We start from the raw sequence: 20,269 nt of genomic DNA on the forward strand, positions 1-20,269 counted from the left end.
GCATTACTTGGGGGAGAACTGTTGACATAATTCAGTGTCATTAAGGGAAGGAACATGTTCTGTTTCCAGAAGGGTATAAAGATACTGGCCAGGCGCGGTGGCTCACGCCTGTAATCCCAGCACTTTGGGAGGCAGAGGCAGGTGGATCACCTGAGGTCAGCAGTTCGAGACCAGCCTGGCCAACATGGTGAAACCCCATCTCTACTAAAAATACAAAAATTAGCAGGGAATGGAAGCGGGCACCTGTAGTCCTAATTACTTGGGAGGCTGAGGCAGGAGAATTGATTGAACCCAGGAGGTGGAGACTGCAGTGAGCTGAGATTGCTCCGTAACACTCCAGCCTGGGCAACAGAGTGAGACTCTGTCTCAAGACAAACAAATATATAATATAATCTATTATATTATATATAATATATATTACAATCTATTGTATATTATATTCTATATTATAATATAACATTAAATAATATTATATCAGACCAGCTAAAATTACGTATATACATATGTATATGGGTCAAACATAAATGTGGTGTTTGAAATGTTCCCTTTCTTTGACACAAATCTTCATTTTTCAAGTCTAAAGCCAGATTTTGATGCCATTTGCAGTGTGCAAGTCCTCATTATTCCAATGCTTCAGAGTGTGTTACAGGCAGAAATGTAAATATTTATTCTGTAATCACCCTTTTTTTTTTTCTTCCCTGCATCACAGAGTTTTTGACTGGCTGTTTCGGAAGACTATGTGTTAGTTTCCTTTAACGGTGGGAGAAGAGCCCTTCATAATGGCGCTGAAGAATGATGATTGCCTGTGTGTGTGGGGACCTGACCAAATTCTCAGGTTTGGGGTTACCCTCTAGATTCTGACGGGGAGAGTGAGCTGTGATTTAGTTAATGCTTATCTGGCTGCGCCACCTACCGGCTCTGCAGGGAATATGCGGCCTGCCTCTGAGGTTTTCAACAAGGCCGGGCGCAGTGGCTCACTCCTGTCATTCCAGCACTTTTGGAGGCCGAGGTGGGACGATCATGAGGTCAGGAGTTCGAGTCCAGCCTGATCAACATGGCGAAGAGGAGAGAGAGAGAGAAACTGATGGAAATTGTTTTTCCACCAACCGAGAAGAGAAGCAGCATATCCCATCAGAGGGGTTGATCCAAGCCATCTACTGTATGAGTTCATGAGAAATGACTGGCTGTAACACATGAGCCCTGGAATTTCTGTGGCTTAACAATCAAATAATTATTTCTTACTTATCCAGGTATCCAGTGTAAGATCCAGGGATGCCTGAGCAGGCGGCCAGCTCTCAGTGCAGACAGCACAGTACCAGGGTCACAGGAATTTTGGTGCATGGCCAGCTGGTTCTACTGCACCTGCCCAGGGACACTGGTCTCCAGGTTCCTGGCTTCTCAGCCTCAGCACAGATATCTGCATCCCCAGAATTTTAAGGGAGGCTGCTGGAAGCTGGGGCAGGAGGTGGGATGAGAATGAAGCTTTTCAGAGCAGAGACCATGACGGACCAGTTTTCAAATCGGCTGAAAATGGAGCGTGACCCAAATTCTTAGGAGACTCTAGGGAGGCCAGGGAACTGCAATAATAGCCCAGATCACATTTCCCATGGGAGTGGAGTCTAAGAGTCAGATTTGAGTCCGTTTCGATTGAAATTGGAAAGATACAGAGATGGAAGAGTCTGATGTTTCCTCAAAAGGTTAACCGAAGACATACCATAAGTATTAGTCTGTTTTCATACTGCTGATAAAGACGTATCCAAAATTGGGCAATTAACAGAAGAAAGAGAGGTTTAATGAACGTACAGTTCTATGTGACTGGGGAGGCCTTATAATCACGGCAGAAGGCAAGGAGGAACTCACGTCTTACATGGATGGTGGCAGGCAAAGAGAGAGCTTGTGCAGGAAAATGCCCCTTTATAAAACCATCAGATCTCATGACACTTATTCACTACCATGAGTACAGCATAGGAAAAACCTGCCCGCATGATTCAATTACCTCCCACAACACGTGGGAATTCAAGATGAGATTTGGGTGGGAACACAGCCAAACCACATCATCCTATGAGCCAGCAATTCTGCTTCTGGGCATATACTCAAGAGAAAAATGAGAACATGTGTCCACCCAATAGCTCGTACATTTGTACACATAATGTTGATAGCTGCACTACTCACAATAGCCAAAAAGTGGAGGTGACCCAAACATCCCTCAGCCGATGAACGGATTTAACAAAATATGGCATATCCATACAGTGGAATGTGATTCAGGCAGAAAAAGGTTTCAAGTACTGACACATGCTACAACGTGGGTGAACCTTACAAATATACACTGGCCAGGTGCAGTGGCTCATGCCTGTAATCCCGACACACTGGGAGGCCAAGGCAGGTGGATCACTTGAGGCCTGGAGTTTGAGACCAGCTTGGCCAACATGATGAAACCCCATCTCTACTAAAAGGAAAATGCAAAAATGAGCCAGGTGTGGTGGCACACACCTGTACTCCCAGCTACTTGGGAGGCTGGGGCATGAGAATTGGTTTAGCCTGGGAGATGGAGGTTGCAGTGTGCAGTGAGCCAAAATCACGTCACTGCACTCCAACCTGGGTGACAGAGTGAGACTCTGTCAAAAACAAAAACAAACAAACAAAAAGAACACTAACACCAATGATTGCTTACGAGCTTTTTATAAAAATCGCAATCTTGGTCTCCTAAGTCATATTTTGGGTGGTGGCATAGCTAGGCATCATATAGGACATTCCTTTAGGTATTGCTCATTCGCCCAAGACGGCAGATTCCTATGGATTCCATCATAAATCAAGGACATGAATGAAGCCAATATTCTGTTCTCTCCCGTTATGAATAAGCATCATGAACAAGAGACAGGAAAAACCATGTTGTGGCTCATGCTTTCCATAGAACTCCCGTAGCCCTGACATAGTCTGCTTTATTCGTAGCAATGTGCCACCAGGACATACTTGCTTATTCCTTGCAGAAATTAAGGGTAATGACAACCACTTTCAGTTTAGCAAACCATTTTGAGCATGTAACTGAAAAGTGCATTCACTGTATCTCCAAAAATAATGACATGCATGCATATTTGTTTCTTGTAAAAAATGTAAGTACTCACGCTATATCTCCAAAATGATATGCATGCATATTTGTTTCTTGCAAACAAAGTGCTCATGCTATATCTCCAAAATAATGGTATGCATGCATATTTGTTTCTTGATAGGAGAGATGTAAATATTTCCGTGTGCTAAGATGTGGGGGACACTGAAAGGCCACTGGGGTTTTTGCATGCCCCTGAGAAGTGCTGCGTGTGTTAAGAAGATGGGAAATACCTTCTTCCATTATCTGTGGATGCTAACTACATTCTCTTGCTCCCTTTCAGAGCCTGTCAGATACAAATGTAAAATTGTGCTTTCCTCTCTCCCCATTATTTTTCCATGGATGTCATTTAGGAAATGAAAACGAACTCATGAGGAGGACTGGATTGGATTCAAGCAGGAGAGTGAAGGAGGGGTTTCAACAAAGTTCACCAAACTCCAGGCTCTTCATGGTGTCTCTCTGTACGGTTCAAACTGTCATACACCCAGGCTTCCCAGAATTTAATTGACAGGTAATGTTTCAACATGTTTTCTGGAAGCACAGAAAGTCTAGATTTCAAGGAGGTGAAAGCAGACCTTGAGACCACGATTTTACTACAAAGCCTCTGTGTTTGGGGAGGGTGGCAGGGGAGAGGGAAGGAAGACAGAGAGTAGAAGATGTTATCAAGCCAGTGACTGCAATGAGAGCTTGGAGACTCAGGGTCATCCCACCCGAGGAGTGAGGAAGACTGGGGTCTTTTTCTGTCATTTCCCAATATGTGTTGGCTGAGGCTGCTTCTAGGATGGGGGCATGTGCTAGTTTTCTTGCACTTCCAATCTGCTCAATGGGTGGTGTATTCGGCCCTTCTTTCACTGCTATGAAGAAATACCTGAGACTGGGTAATTGATAAAGAAAAGAGGTTTAATCGGTTCACAGTTCTGCAGGCTGGACAGGAAGCCTGACCAGGGAAGCCTCAGGAAAATTACAATTATGGTGGAAGGCAAAGGGGAAGCAGGTGCATCTTACATGGTTAGAACAGGAGCAAGAGAGAGAGTGAGAAGGGAGGTGCCACACACTATTAAACAACTTGATCTTGTGAGAACTCACTCACTAGCATGAGAACAGCACCAAGAAGAGGATGCTAGACCATTCATGAAAAACCATCCTCATGACCCAACCATCTCCCACCGGGCCCCAGCTCCAACATTGGGGATTACAATTTGACATGAGATTTGGGTGGGAACACAGATCCAAACCACAGCAGGTGGGAAAGCAGGCTCAAGGGATAAGAGAACGCCATTGGGAAAATGAGTGCGTGTCTTGGCACCAGAGGTTGGACCGTCTTGCACTGACTGATACTGATAGGGAGATAAAGTCCACGCCGTATTGGTGAACTCCAGGAACACGCTTCATTTTTTTTCACAAGCAAGCAACGGCATCTTTTATATCTAAGCAGCAAGACAAGCTGCCATCTTGTTTATCAATAGATCTAACATCTGCCTACGAATTCCTACATCTCCTATCTGTGTGTCTATGAGAATAGCCAAGTTGCCTCTTTGCCTTGAGAGGAAAGGATGGATGGAAAAGAGTTTGAACACTCCAGGTTTGCTGGAGGGAGTGATGACATCTGAACAGAGGAGTCAAAGTGTTACTAGAAAGGGGTCCCAATTCAAACCCCAAGAGAGTTCTTGGATCTCATGCAAGAAAAAATTCAGGATGAGTCCACAGAGTGAAAGCAAGTTTATTAAGAAAGTAAAAGGGCTGGGCAGGGTGGCTCATGCCTGTAATGCCAACACTTTGGGAGGCTGAGACGGGCAGAATGCTTGAGCCCAAGAGTTTGAAACCAGCCTTGCCAACAAGACAAAACTCCGTCTCTACCAAAAATACAAAAATTAGCTGGGTGTGGTGGTGTGCACCTGTGGTCCCAGCTACTTGGGAGACCGAGGTGGGAGGACTGCTTAAGTTCAACAGGTTGAGGCTGCAGTGAACTCTGATTGTGCCAATGGACTCCACCCTGGGTGACAGAGTGACATCTTGTCTCAGGGAAAAAAAAAAAAAAAAAAAGAAAGTAAAGGAATACAACAAAGGCTACTCCACAGACAGAACAGAAGCATGGGCTGCTTGACTGAGTATACTTATGGTTATTTCTTGATCACATGCTAAACAAAAGGCATTTAGCATCTAATCTAAACACCACATTATATGCTAAATGTAAGAGTTTTCTGGGAAACGGGAGTTTCTACAACTGAGGGTTCCTCCCCTTTTAGACAATATATGGTAACTTCTGGATGTTGCCATGGCATTTGTAAACTGTCATGGCACTTGTGGGAGTATCTTTGAGAAGTAAATTTATTAGAATTAGGATATAATGAGTAGTGAGGATGACCCGAGGTCACTCTCGTCACCATCTTGGTTTTGGTGGGTTCTGGCCGGCTTCTTTACTGCAACCTGTTTTATCAGCAAGGTCTTTATGACCTGTGTCTTGTGCTGACCTCCTATCTCATTCTGTGACTAAGAATGCCTAACCTCCTGGGAATGCAGCCCAGCAGGTCTCAGCCTCATTTTATCCAGCTCCTGTTCAAGATGGAGTTGCTCTGGTTCAAATGCCTCTAACAAGAGAATGTGTTGGGACGGGCGTGGTGGCTCACACCTGCAATCCCAGCACTTTGGGAGGCCGAGGCGGGTGGATCATTTGAGGTCAGGGGTTCGAGACCAGCCTGGTCAACATAGTGAAACCCTTTCTCTACTAAAAATACAAAAAATTAGCTAGGCATGGTGGCGGGTGCCCGTAATCCCAGCTACTCAGGAGGCTGAGGCAGGAGAATCGCTTGAACCGGGGAGGCGGAGCTTGCAGTGAGCCAAGATCGCGTCATTGCACTGCAGCCTGGGGGACGAGAGCGAAGCTCTGTCTCAAAAAAAAAGAGAGAGAGAATGTGTTGGTCATGTGAACCTATATGTGAGTCTAATAGTGAGAAAAATCTAACACTGTTCACTCCGTCTTGCTTCTTACCTCACAAGCTAACTGCGTTTGCTCATTCCTACAAATAGGCCAAGCTAATCATGCATTCAGATTATGGTTTAACTTTAAAGCAAGAATGATCATAGTCCCTTCCCAAAAATAACCCCCAAGGGGATCAGGAGGATGTACACAGAAGGAACAATGCGCTGTCAAAGATTTGTAAGAGCACTGCGGCCTGACCAAGGACGAGGAAGTTCCACAAGGCCCCCGGACCATAACAGCTGCCCAGATGTCTACGGTCAATGCTCACCTCCTGCCCTCTATCACCCTTCCTCTCCCCCTAGCATAAAAGGAGCCTAAAATTCTATTAAGATAGTTCTTTCAACCCAAATGCCCATCAGTGATAGACTGGATAAAGAAAATGTGGCACGTATACACCATGGAATACTATGCAGCCATAAAAAAGAATGAGTTCATGTCCTTTGCAGGGACATGGATGAAGCTGGAAACCATCATTCTCAGCAAACTCACACGGGAACAGAAAACCAAACACTGCATGTTCTCACTCATAAGTGGGAGGTGAACAGTGAGAACCCATGGACACAAGGAGGGGAACATCACACACCGGGGCCTGTTGTGGGGTGGGGGGCAAAGGGAGGGAGAGCATTAGGACAAATACCTAATGCCTGTGGGGCTTAAAACCTAGATGATGGGTTGATGGGTGCAGCAAACCCCCATGGCACATGTATACCTGTGTAACAAACCTGTACATTCTGCACATGTATCCCAGAACTTAAAGTATAATAATAATTTTTTTTTTTAAAGATGGCTTTTTAGGATGGCACTCTTCTGTCTTCTCGACTTGCTGGTTCTTCAAAATAAAGTTGCTGTCCTTACCTTCACACCTTGTCTCTAGACTTACTGGCTGTCATGCAATGTGTGGAGCAAGCTTTAGGCGCCACGATGGGAGGGTGAAGGGGTGGTCACATGTGGAAGGAGGCAGAAGGAAAGGTGGAGAGAATTGGGCAAGTGGGCAAGGTACCTGGCACAGCTGACCATTTTGTGTGATTCTGGGACAGAGAGAAGTGATGGTAGGTAATCTCCCAAAACTGTCCGGCAGCTGAGAGACCTGCTCCTTCCCCCAGCCGGCTCCGAGGCACTGCCTTCCTGCACAATGCACAGTAGCCCCTTATCTGTGGTTTTGCTTTCTGTGGTGAAAGAGTTTGGATATTTGTCCCCGTCAAATCTCATGTCAAATTGTCATGCCCAATGCTGGAGGTGGGCCTGGTGGCAGGTGTTTGGGTCATGGGGGCAGATTCCTCATGGCTTACGGCTGTCCTCACAATAGTGAGTGAGTTCTTGCCAGATCTGGCTGGTTTAGTGTTGTGGCGCCTCTCACCACCCCCGTGTTGCTCCTGTTTTTCCCGTGTGATATGCCCACCCCCACTTCATCTTTCACCATAACTGGAAGCTTCCTGAGGCCCCCCAGAAGCTGAGCAGATGCTGGTGCCGTGTTTTCTCCACAGCCTGCAGAACCGTGAGCCAATGACACCTATTTTTTTTCTTTTTTTTGTGACGGGAGTCTTGCTGTCACCCAGGCCAGAGTACAGTGGTACGATCTCAGCTCACTACAACCTCCGCCTCCCAGATTCAAGAGATTCTCCTGCCTCAGCCTCCTGAGTAGCTGGGATTACAAGTGCCCACTATGTCCCTGGCTAATTTTTTGTATTTTTGGTAGAGACGGGGTTTCACCATGTTGAGCAGGCTGGTCTTGAACTCCTGGCCTCAAGTGATCCTCCCGCCTCAGCCTCCCAAAGTGCTGGGATTACAGGCGTGAGTCACCGTGCCCAGCACACCTCTTTTTTTTCATATAAATTACCCAGTCTCTGGTATTTCTTTGCAGCAATGCAAGAACAGCCTACAACATGTGGTTTTCGTTATCACTGGTCAACTGTAGGCTGAAAATACTAAGATATTTCAAGAGAGAGACTGAGACACACACATGAAAGAAAGAGCACACCACATTCACATAACTTTTACTACAGTATATTGTTATAATTGTTCTATTTTATTATGAGTCTGTTGTTAATTTTCCCTGTGCCTAATTCATAAATTAAACTTTATCATCATAGGTTTGTTTGTATAAGAAAAGAAACAGGCTGGCCGCAGTGGCTCACACCTGTACACCCAGCACTCTGGGAGGCGGGTTGATCACCTGAGCTCAGGAGTTTTAGACCAGCCTGACCAACATGGCAAAATCCCATCTCTATTAAAAATACAAAAAAATGAGCCAGTTGTGGTGGCAGGCACCTGTAATCCCAGCTACTTGGGAGGCTGAGGCGGAAGAAATGCTTGAACCTGGGAGGTGGAGGTTGTCGAGAGCTGAGATCACACCACTACATTCCAGCCTGGGTGACACAGCAAGACCCTGTCTCAAAGAAAAATAAAAAATAAAAATAAATAAATAAAATATACTAAAGGAAATAAAAATATTTTATCTCAAAATATATTTCTTTAATATATTGGGGAGTACTCCTGAAATGCTATCTTTCCACTTCTCAAAAGAAGATATTCATGTGGCCAAAAAAAAAAAATACGGAAAAACCTCAACACTGCTGATCATCAGAGAAATGCAAATCAAAGTTAATAACGAAACACCATCTCACACTAGTCAGAATGGCGATTATTAAAAAGTCAAAAAACAACAGGTGCTGGTGAGGTTGTGGAGAAACAGGAACACTGTTACACTGTTGGTGGGAGTGTAAATTAGTTCAACCACTGTGGAAGGCAGTGTGGCGATTCCTCAGAGACCTCAAGGCAGAATTACCCTTTGACCCAGCAATCCCATTACTGGGTATGTACCCAAAGGAAAAATCATTCTATCATAAAGATACATGCATGCGTATGCTCACTGCAGCACTGTTCACAATAGCAAAGACATAGAATCAGCCTAAATGCCCATCAATGATAGGCTGGGTGAAGAAAATGTGGTGACCAGGCACAGTGGCTCACGCCTGTAATCCCAGCACTTTGGGAGGCCAAGGCGGGCAGATCACTTGAGGTCAGGAGTTCAAGACTAGCTTGGCCAACATGGTGAAATCCCATCTCTACAAAAAATACAAAAATTTGCTGGGTGTGATGGCAGGTGCCTGTAATCCCAGCTACTTGGGAGGCTGAGGCAGGAGAATTGCTTGAACCCGGGAAGCAGAGGTTGCAGTGCGCTGAGATTGCACCACAGCACTCCAGCCTGGGTGACAGAGCAAGATTCCATTTCAAAAAAAAGAAAAAAGAAAATGTGGTACGTATACACCATGGAATACTATGCAGCCATACAAAAGAATGAGTTTATGTCCCTTGCAGGAACAAGGATGGAGGTGGAAGCCGTCATCCTCAGCAAACTAATGCAGGGACACAAAATAAAATACTGCATGTTCTCACTCATAAGTGGGAGCTGAAGAATGAGAGCACATGGACACAGGGAGGAGAACACACCCTGGGGACTGTGAAAAGCTCGGGGTAAGGGGAAGGAGAGCCTCAGGAAGAATAGCTCACGGATGCTGGCTTAATACCTGAGTGATGGGTTGATCTGTGCAGCAAACCACCATGGCACATGTTTATTTAGGTAACAAACCCTGCACATTCTGCACATGTACCCTTGAATTTTAAATTAAAGGTGAAGAAAAACAAAAAAGAAGAAACACTGTCTTTTGTGGGGGAACCTTGTGTCTGTTGATCTGTAGAGGGTCTGCTGTAAGGCAGCCAACCCTCCTCTTGTCCGGATTAGAGAGTCTGCTGTAAGGCGGCCAGCCCTTCTCTTGTCTGGATTAGAGAGTCTGGTGTAAGGCGGCCAGCCCTTCTTTTGTCTGGATTAGAGAGTCTGCTGTAAGGTGGCCAGCCTTCTCTTGTCCAGATTAGAGAGTCTGCTGTAAGGCGGCCAGCCCTTCTCTTGTTCGGATTAGACAGTCAGCTGTAAAGTGACCAACTCTTCTCTTCTCCTAGAGTATGGAGCTTTTAAAGACCTGAAAAGAAATGTTCACCATCTCTTCTCTCTGGGGGCTGCTACCTGCGAGGTTGCATCTACATAACAAGCCCACTTTTGCTAGCAAAGCCTTTTCCTTTCTCCCTCCCATAACCTGTCTTGCAGCTAAAACTTGGTTTCGGCTGTGCTCCGAGTCTGCATTCTTGTTTTTTATTTTGTTGTATTTTGAGATAGGGTCTCAGTCGCCCAGGCTGGAGTGCAGTGGTGCAATTACATCTCTGCAGTCTCCACCTCCCAGGCTCAAGCAATCAGCATGCCTGGCTAATAAAAAAAAAAAAAAAAAAAAATTGGGCAGGCGGGGGAGGCAGGCACAGTGGCTCATGCCTGTAATCCCAGCACTTTGGGAGGCTGAGGCAGAGGAATCACCTGAGGTTAGGAGTTGGAGACCAGCCTGGCCAACATGGTGAAACCCTGTCTCTATTAAAAATACAAAAATTAGCCGGATGTGGTGGTGCACACCTGTAAACCCAGCTACTTGGGAGGCTGAGGCAGGAGAATTGCTTGAACTCAGGAGACGGAGGTTGCAGTGAGCTGAGATCACACCACTGTACTCCAGCATGGACGACAGAGCTAGACTCTATCTCAAAAAAAATTTTTTTTTTTGTAGAGATGAGACCATGCTTAGTTGCCTAGGCTGGTCTTGAACTCCTAGCCTCAAAGCAATCCTCCTGCTTTGACCTCCCAAAGACATTACAGGCATGAGCCACTGTGCCTGGCCCTGGAAGAGGAGAGAAGGTCTAAAAAGCTTTTCTACTCATCGTGCAACGGCATTTGCAGGTGGCACACTGAAGAGGTAATTAGGTTATTAAGTGGAATTAATGTCTCTTGAAGGAAGGGGCTAGCTGTTGTGGGACTGTGGCCCCCCCGTTTCTCTCGAGCACACACCTTCTCTCCTCGTCCACTTTCTCTCCAAGCTATGAACCAGAATGAGGCCCTCCTCAGATTCAGCTGCTCCACCTGTGGTGTGGACTTCCCAGCCACCACAACTGCAAGTTAAAAACACCCTCTATTTTTAATAAGCTACTCAGTCTGTGGTATTCTGTGATAGCAACAGACAACAGACTAAAACACACCCTTTCTACTCCTAGTGCTGACCAACACTTTCTCCTTGTCACAAAGGCTGGATCTGATGCCCTCCGTCACCCTCAGGGAGGGAGGGGTCTCCTCTTCATTAAATATGGCAGTGGTCAGGCCAGACACAGTGGCTCATTCCTATAATCCCAGCACTTTGGGAGGCCAACGCAGATGGATCACTTGAGGCCAGGAGTTTGAGACCAGCCTGGCCAATATGGTGAAACCCAGTCTCTACCAAAAATACAAAAATTGGCTGGGCACGGTGGTGCACGCCTGTACTCCCAGCTAACTCGGGAGGTCGAGGCAAGAGAATCACTTGAACTCGACAGGCAGAGGTTGCAGTGAGCCGAGATTGTGCCACTGCACTCCAGCCTGGGGGACAGAGGAAGACCTTGTCTAAATTAAAAAAAAAAAAAAAAAAAAAAAAAAAATATATATATATATATACACACACACACACACACATATATATATATGATTGTGGTCAGAAACAAGTAAATGTAGGGAAGCCGTAAACTCAGTAATGAACTAGACTCCTTTTAGGGAGATTAGGCTGTTCCTGGTGTGTGCTATCAGAAATTCTGAAATATTCCTTGAATGCCTCTAAGAGTGATATAGTTGACCACAAACCTCCCCCATCTGCTGTATCTCCTTGTCTTGTCCCCCGAAATTGTTTTCTCCTTGCTTTGCTTTTCCTGACGGGGTCAGGAAACATTCCACCTGGAACTGTGGCATTTGAGAAAACAATGTAAGTAAGAAGGTCACTTTCACCTTACCCTCATGGTTCTTCCTTAACGTAGGTCATAAAAGCTCAGAAGGACTCTCTGATCTTACCCTGAAGCAGGTCATGGGACCCCCATTCCGGAGGTCCCCTCCCTATACCAGGAGGAAGAGAATATCCTTAACTCTGAACACGCAGGGATGCAGAAGAATCTGAACAAACAGGCCCTGCTAAGTTCCCGCAGTTTATTCTCATTAGATCAGATCCTTTTGCCAGAGGTGTGTAAACCAGAGCCACTCCATCTTGAATAGGGGCTGGGTAAAATGAGGCTAAAACCTACTTGGCTGCATTCCCAGACGGTGAAGGCATTCTAAGTCACAGGATGAGATAGGAGGTTGATACAAGATATAGGTCAGAAAGACCTTGTTGATGAAACAGGTTGCAGTAAAAAAAAAAAAAAAAAAAAAAGCCAGTCAAATCCTACCAAAACCAAGACAGCCACAAGAGTGACCTCTGGTCATCCTCACTGCTACACTCCCACCAGCGCCATGACAGTTACAAATGCCATGGCAACATCAGGAAGTTACCCTACATGGTCTAAAAACGGGAGGCATGAATAATCCACCCCTTGTTTAGCATATCCATAGAAACCACCATAAAAAACGGGCAGCCAGGAGTCCTCGGGACTGCTCTATGGAGTAGCCATTCTTTATTCCTTTTGTTTCCTAATAAACTTGCTTTCACTTTACTCTGTGGACTCACCCTGAATTCTTTCTCGCTTGAGATCCAAGATCCCTCTCTTGGGGTCTGGATCAGGACTCCATTCCTGTAACACTTTTGTCCAATAATCATACTTCTCCATCACTGTTCACTCTTCGTGAAAACTAAGCATATCACATCTGTAATCCCAGCACTCTGGGAGACCGAGGCGGGTGGATCCACTGAGGTCAGGAGTTCGAAACCAGCCTGGCCAACATGGTGAAACTCTGTCTCTACTAAAAATACAAAAATTAGCCGGACGTGATGCTGCTTGCCTATAGTCCCGGCTACTCGGGAGGCTGAGGCAGGAGGATCGCTTGAACCCACGAGGTGGAGGTTGCAATGAGCCGAGATCACGCCATAGAACTCCAGCCTGGGCGACAAGAGTGAGACTCCATCTCAAAAAACAAACAAACAAAAAACCAAAACCGAAGCACAAAAATACTCACATTTCCCTATTTCTTTCTTATGATGGCTTTCATGTCACATAAAACCTAAACACATGGACCTGCTTTTCTCTTGCTATTCTGTCTTTTGTTCTAGGGGCCTTAGTCATAAAGTCAATGATGGGTGAAGGAAAACATTTCTCTCTCCCTGCTACCCCGCCATTACGACAGGCCACAGGCAGCGCTTCCAGCTGCTCCGTGGATGTGCTGCAACTTGCATTTGAACTGATTTCGAGTCCCTTGCCTTCAGAACGGTCAGGAATAGAGAGCATCTTCCAGGGGAAGCACAGCCCCATCATGTCAGCAGGTTTAGACGCCAGGACACTGGAGAGGCTTGACAGCTGGAAGTGAGGAAGGAAAGAGCTTCCTAGGATAGGGCTTGTAAAGGAGCTTAAATGAGTGATGTTTCCTTGCATCCGGTCCATGCCAACGCGCAATTCCATTTTGTCTGTCTTTTGACAGAAAAGGCTGGCCCCTGACTCTCTGGAACTGTATGCATGAGATATTTCTCCTGAATCTACAGGGACTCACATCCCCATGACTCAAAGGCAGAATCTGTGAAATTTTACTGTCTGATCTGGGAATGGTTTTTAGGATGTCATTGTCATCTGTTGACTGGATTTTGAGTTGACCCCCAAAAACTCAGATAAAGAACATGTGTCTGAGCAGCTCTGGTAGGCTGTGCCCCTCTTTTTTTTTTTCTTTTGAGATGGAATAGTGCTCTGTTGCCCAGGCTGGAGTGCAGTGGTGTGATCTGAGCTCACTGCAACATCCGCCTCCCAGGTTCAAGTGATTCTCCTGCCTCAGCCTTCAGAGTAGCTGGGATTACAGGCACTCACCACCATGCCCAGCTAATTTTTGTATTTTCAGTAGAGACGGGGTTTCACCATGTTGGCCAGGCTGGTCTCGAACTCCTGACCTCAGGTGATCCACCCACCTCAACCTCCCAAAGTACTGGGATTACAGGCACGAGCCATCGCGCCCGGCCTGCCCTTCTTTTCTTGCATGTCTCTGGCTGGTATTTAGCATGCGAACATGGCATCACTGATACTGTACTAGCCAGCTGAAAAGACGCATACACAGGCTCACACATCAAGTTATTGCCAAATTAATTATTGCTGTAAAAATGCTTTGTACCACTGAGGGGACACAAACCATGAAATTTCCAAAGTATGAACTCTAGGCTACCAAATACTGTTTACCTTTGGGCGCCGTGAACCCCGAGGAAAATTCCAGTGATTTGGGGGCAGTCACAAGGCAAAGTGGTCCAAATGGCCTGAACTCAGAATCAAAGAGCCCTTCGTTTTGATCCCAGCCCACTGCAAATGAACTCTATGGCCCTGTGTTGTTTTCTTATCAGCAGACATGAGCTAATAAGTCCAATATCCATGTATCACAATTGTTTCCCAGTGAACTAACACATAGAAAGTTATACGACAATACAAAAATGTCAGGTAAAAATTTACTTGTTTGTCCATCAATCCACCTATTCACCTACTCATCCATCCATTCATCCATCTACTCTTCTACCCACCCATCTATCCAGCTATCTATCCATCTGTCTGTCTGTCCATCCATCTATCCATCCATCCATTCGTCCATCCATCCATCCACCCACCCACCCACTCATCTATCTCTCTACCCATCCAGCCAGCCAGTAATCTGTCCACCCATCTATCCATCCATTTGTTTACCCATTTATCCATCCATCCACCCGCCTACCCATCTATCTCTCTACTCCTTCAGCCACCCAGTAATCTGTCCACCCATCTATCCGTCCAACCATCCATCCACCCACCCATCCACTCACCTATCTATCCATCTATCCATAGGTCAATCCATCTATCCCCGCTTTCATCCATCCATTTATTCATCTGTCCATTTATCCATCCATTCATCCACCCACCCATCCATTCATCATTTATTCATCTATTCATTCATCCATTCATCCACCCACCCATCCATTCATCCATTTATTCACCTGCCCATGTATCCATCCATTCAGCCATCCACCCAACTATCTATCCATCCAATCGCCCACTCATCTTTCCATCCATCTATCCACTCATCCTCTCATCCATCCACCCATTTGTCTGCCCATTTATTCATTCATCCAGCCATCTATCTCTTTATTCATCCTTCCAGCAAGTGATCCACCCATTCGTGCATGCAGATGGCTGTCTGTCCATTCATTCATCCATCCACCACTTCCTACCCCCAGACCCATCTATGTCCACCCATCATCCACTGACCTCAAAAACTTCATTTGATCGTCTGTGCAGCAGACATGGTGTGTAACGCTCAGACATCTCTTAAGTGTCTTGGTTGTCCACAAGAACCTCACAGGAGGTCTCTAAGTTGGGTTCAGACCCTGGTAATGAAAAACAGAAATAAAAGTGATTTAAAGAAAGCTGACAGAGACCTGACTTTAGCAAACAGTGAGATAAAAATGTACGCCTCTGTCCTGTAAAAGAAGTTGGGAGAGTGAGTCTGGGGCTGGCACGGCCATCATGCTATGTCACCAGCCACCCTGACACCTTTGCTCAACGTGTTCTGCCATGCTTGGAATACAACTTCTGGCTGGGCGCAGTGGCTCATGCCTGTAATCCCAGCACTTTGGGAGGCCGAGGTGTGTGGATCATGAGGTCAGGAGTTCGAGACCAGCCTGGCCAACAGGGTGAAACCTCGTCTCTACTAAAAATACAAAAATTAGCCAGGCATGGTGGTGCACGCCTGTAATCCCAGCTACTCAGGAGGCTGAGACAGGAGAATCATTTGAACCCGGGAGGCGGAGGTTGCAGTGAGCCAAGACGGTGCCACTGCACTCCAGCCTGGGCCACAGAGCAAGAATCCATCTCAAAACAAACAAACAGCACACACACAACTTCTATCCTGTAGGAGATTTCCTGCTCCAAACTGACTGCTGGGACTTCAGCCATCACATCATTATCCCAGGCAGGTTCAGGACGAAGCAAAGACAAAAGAAAAAAAAAAAAAAAGAAAGAAAGAAAAAAAAAAAAGAAGTGATTCCGCCTCCAGGAGTGGAGTGCACAGTTTGCTGCATTCCTCAAACCCCTGAGGTGGGCCCTGGGGTACGGGGCCAGGCCGTCTGGCCTTGCCTGTGTCTGATGCAGGGGCACAGACGGTCTGGGGAAAGACGGCGTCGTCGCAGGCCTGGGACAGCACAAGACCAGTGTTACCGAAGGGCCCCTGACTCAGCCTGCGGGGGCGAGTCGCCAAGGACCAGGACTCAGCCAGGCCACCCACATAGGGGTCTTACCCCCAACCCCAAACCACGGCCACAAGTCCTCACTTCCAACCCTGTCTCTGAGCTCGTGGCCGAACGTCCTTGGTCCGCGCAGAGGGCGTATCCGCAGTGTGTCCCAAAACCCCTCACCCCCGCCATCCCTCTCCACTGAGCGCCCCCAGCTCGGACGCTCCAGAAAGGACCAGGGGCCGTGGCTGGCTGTCGAGGCCTACGCCTTTCTGAGCAGGGAAGGGATTGCACTTCGTGCCCCTTGGGGATCGCCCTGAGCGCCCCGCGAGCAGCGGGAAGGGGGCCCCATAGCTTTCCGAGCAGAGAAGCAGGAAGAGTTTCATTTCCTCCCCGTTGGGGCTGCCTGGGAGGGTGCCTGTTAGGAACAGACTGGGGACAGCAAGGGCGAGTGCGGACACGCCCACGCCTCTCCAAGAAGGGCGGCGGTTTCTCTGGGCTCCAGGTAGGGACCGCCCTGGGGCGTGCATTTAAGGGGCCGTAAAGAGGGAGGGACCCGCACTTTCCCGGGGGTTGCACTTTGCTCTAGTTGGCGCCGTCCTGGGCGTCCTGGCGACGGGCTTGTGGGCGGGGGGCACTCACAGTTTCCTGAGAAGGGAAGGGGGGGCGTCCCGTGCTCCCCTCGGCGCCGCCTGGGTCACCTCCGCCCGCCCCCCTCCTCCGTCCCCTCCCCGGGGGCCCCCCTCCTCCGTCCCCGCCCCGGGACCCCGCCTCCGTCCCCTCCCCGGGACCCCTCCTCCGTCCCCTCCCCGGGGGCCCAGCGTTCCCGCCCCTTCCGTGTGCACAGGGAGGCCGGGGTGGGGCGGGGCAGGCGCAGCCCGGGCTGAGCTTGCAGGGCTGCTTCACTCACCCAACCTCTTCGAGTCCTCCGCGGACTCCGCCCCACCCGGCCCGTGGGGGAGGTTCCGTCCCGCAGCCTTCGCCCGCGCGCTGCTCTCGGGGACGGTTCCTGCTGGCGTTGGGCGCACCTTGGCGCGCTGGGCTGCGCTGGCGCTGCTGCTCCTCGGCCTGCTCCGCCCTCTGGTGGCCGCCCCTGGTGAGCGAGCGGCGGGATCCGGGTCCGGGGACGCGGTGGGGCGCGGGTCGGGCCTGGAGATCCGCTTGGGGATGTGGGTTGCGGGGTGGTGCGCCCCGCGGGGACACCAGGTCCCTCTTCCCTGCCCGGCGGGACGCGCTATGCCCACGGGGACCCAGGTCCGGAGGAGGCGCCCACTTTCTCCCCAACGCTCTTCCTGGGGCCAGGTGGCAGCCGTTTCAGAGGGAAAGGTCAGCGTTTCTTTTGGAAACCAAAAAGTACCTGGGACAAGTCTCAATACATTTGAGTTGATTTGGCGAAGGTCAGGAAGGAGCCCGGGAGACAGATCTATGCCTTTCTCCAAAGGTGATACTGAGGGCTTAGGTATTTAAAGGGGGGAAAGCACGCTGGAGGGGAAAGAAAGAGGAAGGCTCATGTTACCCAATTCACCTGTTGCAAAAGAAAAGTAGCAGGTAGAATATAGTCAACTATGTGTTTGTCTTACGCTCAGTAAATTGGCACTTTATTAAGATAAGGTCAACAGAGAGTTGTTGCATTCTTTCTCTGCATCTATGTGCTTGGGAACAGAAGGAAAGACAGCTTTTTGCCTAATTCAGCTTCCAGCTTTATTATTATTATTATTTTGGCAGAGTGAACTGGGGTTCCAATTTTTAATTTTCCTTCTACAGTTTTCAGAATCGCAAGCTCTTAAATTTAGAGGGACCTGGGGAAGAGGTGGCATCCGATTCCCCCCAACCCTGGTGACGTTCTTAGGGATCTCTGCCCCTTTGCATGAGCCCCTCACCCCACCCTGTTATCTCCCCACCGCCCCCCAGGAATCAGGGACCTGGGTCTTTGTTAGGACAATTGGGGAGGTCTCCCTGGAGCGGCCTCCCGGAGCCACGCCCTGCATCCCGGGCCTAAATTTGGAATTGCTGGGAGCCTGAGACCCGGGGTGGGGGAGGGGAAGGAAAGTTAGAAAAAATTGTCATTCCTGAAAACGTTCAAAAATACTTTGCGGGCTGGGCGCGGTGGCTCACGCTTGTAATTCCAGCACTTTGGGAGGCCAAGGCGGGCGGATCACTTGAGGTCAGGAATTCGAGACCAGCCTGGCCAACGTGGTGAAACCCCGTCTCTACTAAAAATACAAAAATTAGCTGGGTGTGATGGTGCACATCTGTAATCCCAGCTACTCGGGAGGCTGAGGCACGAGAATCGTTTGAACCCAGGAGGCAGAGGCTGCAGTGAGCCGAGATGGGGCCACTGCACTACAGCCTGGTAGACAGAGTGACGCTCTGTCTCAAAACAAACAAACAAAAAATTAGCGGATACAGGCTCCAGGAATTTAAGCGCCTGCGCTGTGTGACAGGTCCCTGTGAAAAGCGACACGTGGGGGTAGAAATGTGCCCCTACCAGATTGTCGGTGTGTACCAGAGGAGAATTCGGAAAACAGAAAAAATACCAGGAAGGAAGGATGGATCCCCTGTCATCCCCGACACTGTTACCTTAACAGTGTTTTTCTTTATTTTTTATTTTTGTAGGTACATAGTTGGTGTATATATTTATGAGTCTATGAGATATTTGGATACAGGCTTGCAATAAGCAATAATCACATCATGGAGAATGCAGTATTCATCCCCCCACGCGTTTATCCTTTGCGTAGCGAGCAATTCAATTATACTCTTTAACAACATTTTTCTATCCCCAACCTTTTAAAATAAAACAGAGAACCTGCTGGCTGTCCTATGTTATAAATTCCTTTTTCCACTCACTGGTGCATTTTTGGTCCTTAATGTAGTCAGGTTTTTTTTTTTTTTTTTGAGACAGAGTCTAGCTCTGTCGCCTAGGCTTGAGTGCAGTGGTGCAATCTCAGCTCACTGCAACCTCCTTCTCCCAGGTTCAAGCAATACTCCTGCCTCAGCCTCCCGAGTAGCTGGGATTACAAGCACCCACCACCATGCCTGGCTAATTTTTTTTTTTTTTTTTTTTTTTTTGTTGAGACGGAGTCTCGCTCTGTCGCCCAGGCTGGAGTGCAGTGGCCGGATCTCAGCTCACTGCAAGCTCCGCCTCCCGGGTTGACGCCATTCTCCTGCCTCAGCCTCCCGAGTAGCTGGGACTACAGGCGCCGCCACCTCGCCCGGCTAATTTTTTGTATTTTTTTTTAGTAGAGACGGGGTTTCACCGTGTTAGCCAGGATGGTCTCGATCTCCTGACCTCGTGATTCGCCCGTCTCGGCCTCCCAAAGTGCTGGGATTACAGGCTTGAGCCACCGCGCCCGGCCAATTTTTGTGTTTTTAGTAGAGACGGGGTTTCACCATGTTGGCCAGACTGGTCTAGAACTCCTGACCTCCGGTGATCCTCCCGCCTCGGCCTCGCAAAGCGTTGGGATTACAGGCGTGAGCCACCGCGCCAGCCTAGTCAGGCTTTTAAGTAGACCTGCTTGCAGGCAGTGTCGTGTCTGGACTGGCCTTACCTGTAGGGTCCAGCCCTACGGGGCTTGGCGGGTGTTCTCCTGTGTGTGGAGATGAGAGATCATAAGAAATAAAGACATAAAGACAAAAGACAAATAGCTAAAGAGAAAACAGCTGGGCCCGGGAAACCACTACCGCCAAGACACCGAGACCGGTAGTGCTAGCGCCCCTGAATGGTTGGGCGCTGATATTTATTGTATACAAGACAAGGGGGCAGGGTAAGGAGGGTGAGTCATCCAAGTGATTGAGAAGGTCAAGTAAGTCACGTGATCGTGGGACGGGTGGCCCTTCCCTCATAGGTAGCCGAAGCAGAGAGGGAAGGCAGCATACGTCAACGTTTTCTTTTATGCACTTATCATAAAGATCAAAGACTTTAAGACTCACTATTTTTTCTACCGCGATCTTCTAAGAACTTTAAAGAGGAACCAG

General features: G+C 48.1%; 1 long non-coding RNA gene across 5 annotated transcripts; it reads right to left on the minus strand.

The window, feature by feature from the left end:
* Positions 1-483: 483 nt before the first annotated feature.
* LOC117076247 lies at positions 484-17,041 on the minus strand. 5 transcript variants are annotated; one of them, XR_004434295.1, is made up of 4 exons: positions 16,937-17,041; positions 15,333-15,451; positions 10,966-11,066; positions 8,435-8,469 (listed from the first exon to the last, which is right to left on the minus strand). It is a non-coding gene; the product is annotated as an uncharacterized LOC117076247 (long non-coding RNA). The 5 variants fall into 5 exon arrangements; XR_004434291.1 differs by lacking the exons at positions 8,435-8,469; positions 10,966-11,066 and adding an exon at positions 484-1,045; XR_004434293.1 differs by lacking the exon at positions 10,966-11,066 and having other exon boundaries at positions 8,409-8,469.
* Positions 17,042-20,269: the final 3,228 nt, after the last annotated feature.

The sequence above is a fragment of the Trachypithecus francoisi genome, unplaced genomic scaffold (genome assembly GCF_009764315.1).
Source record: "Trachypithecus francoisi isolate TF-2019V2 unplaced genomic scaffold, Tfra_2.0 Contig01714, whole genome shotgun sequence".
In the NCBI taxonomy this organism is placed as follows: domain Eukaryota; kingdom Metazoa; phylum Chordata; class Mammalia; order Primates; family Cercopithecidae; genus Trachypithecus; species Trachypithecus francoisi.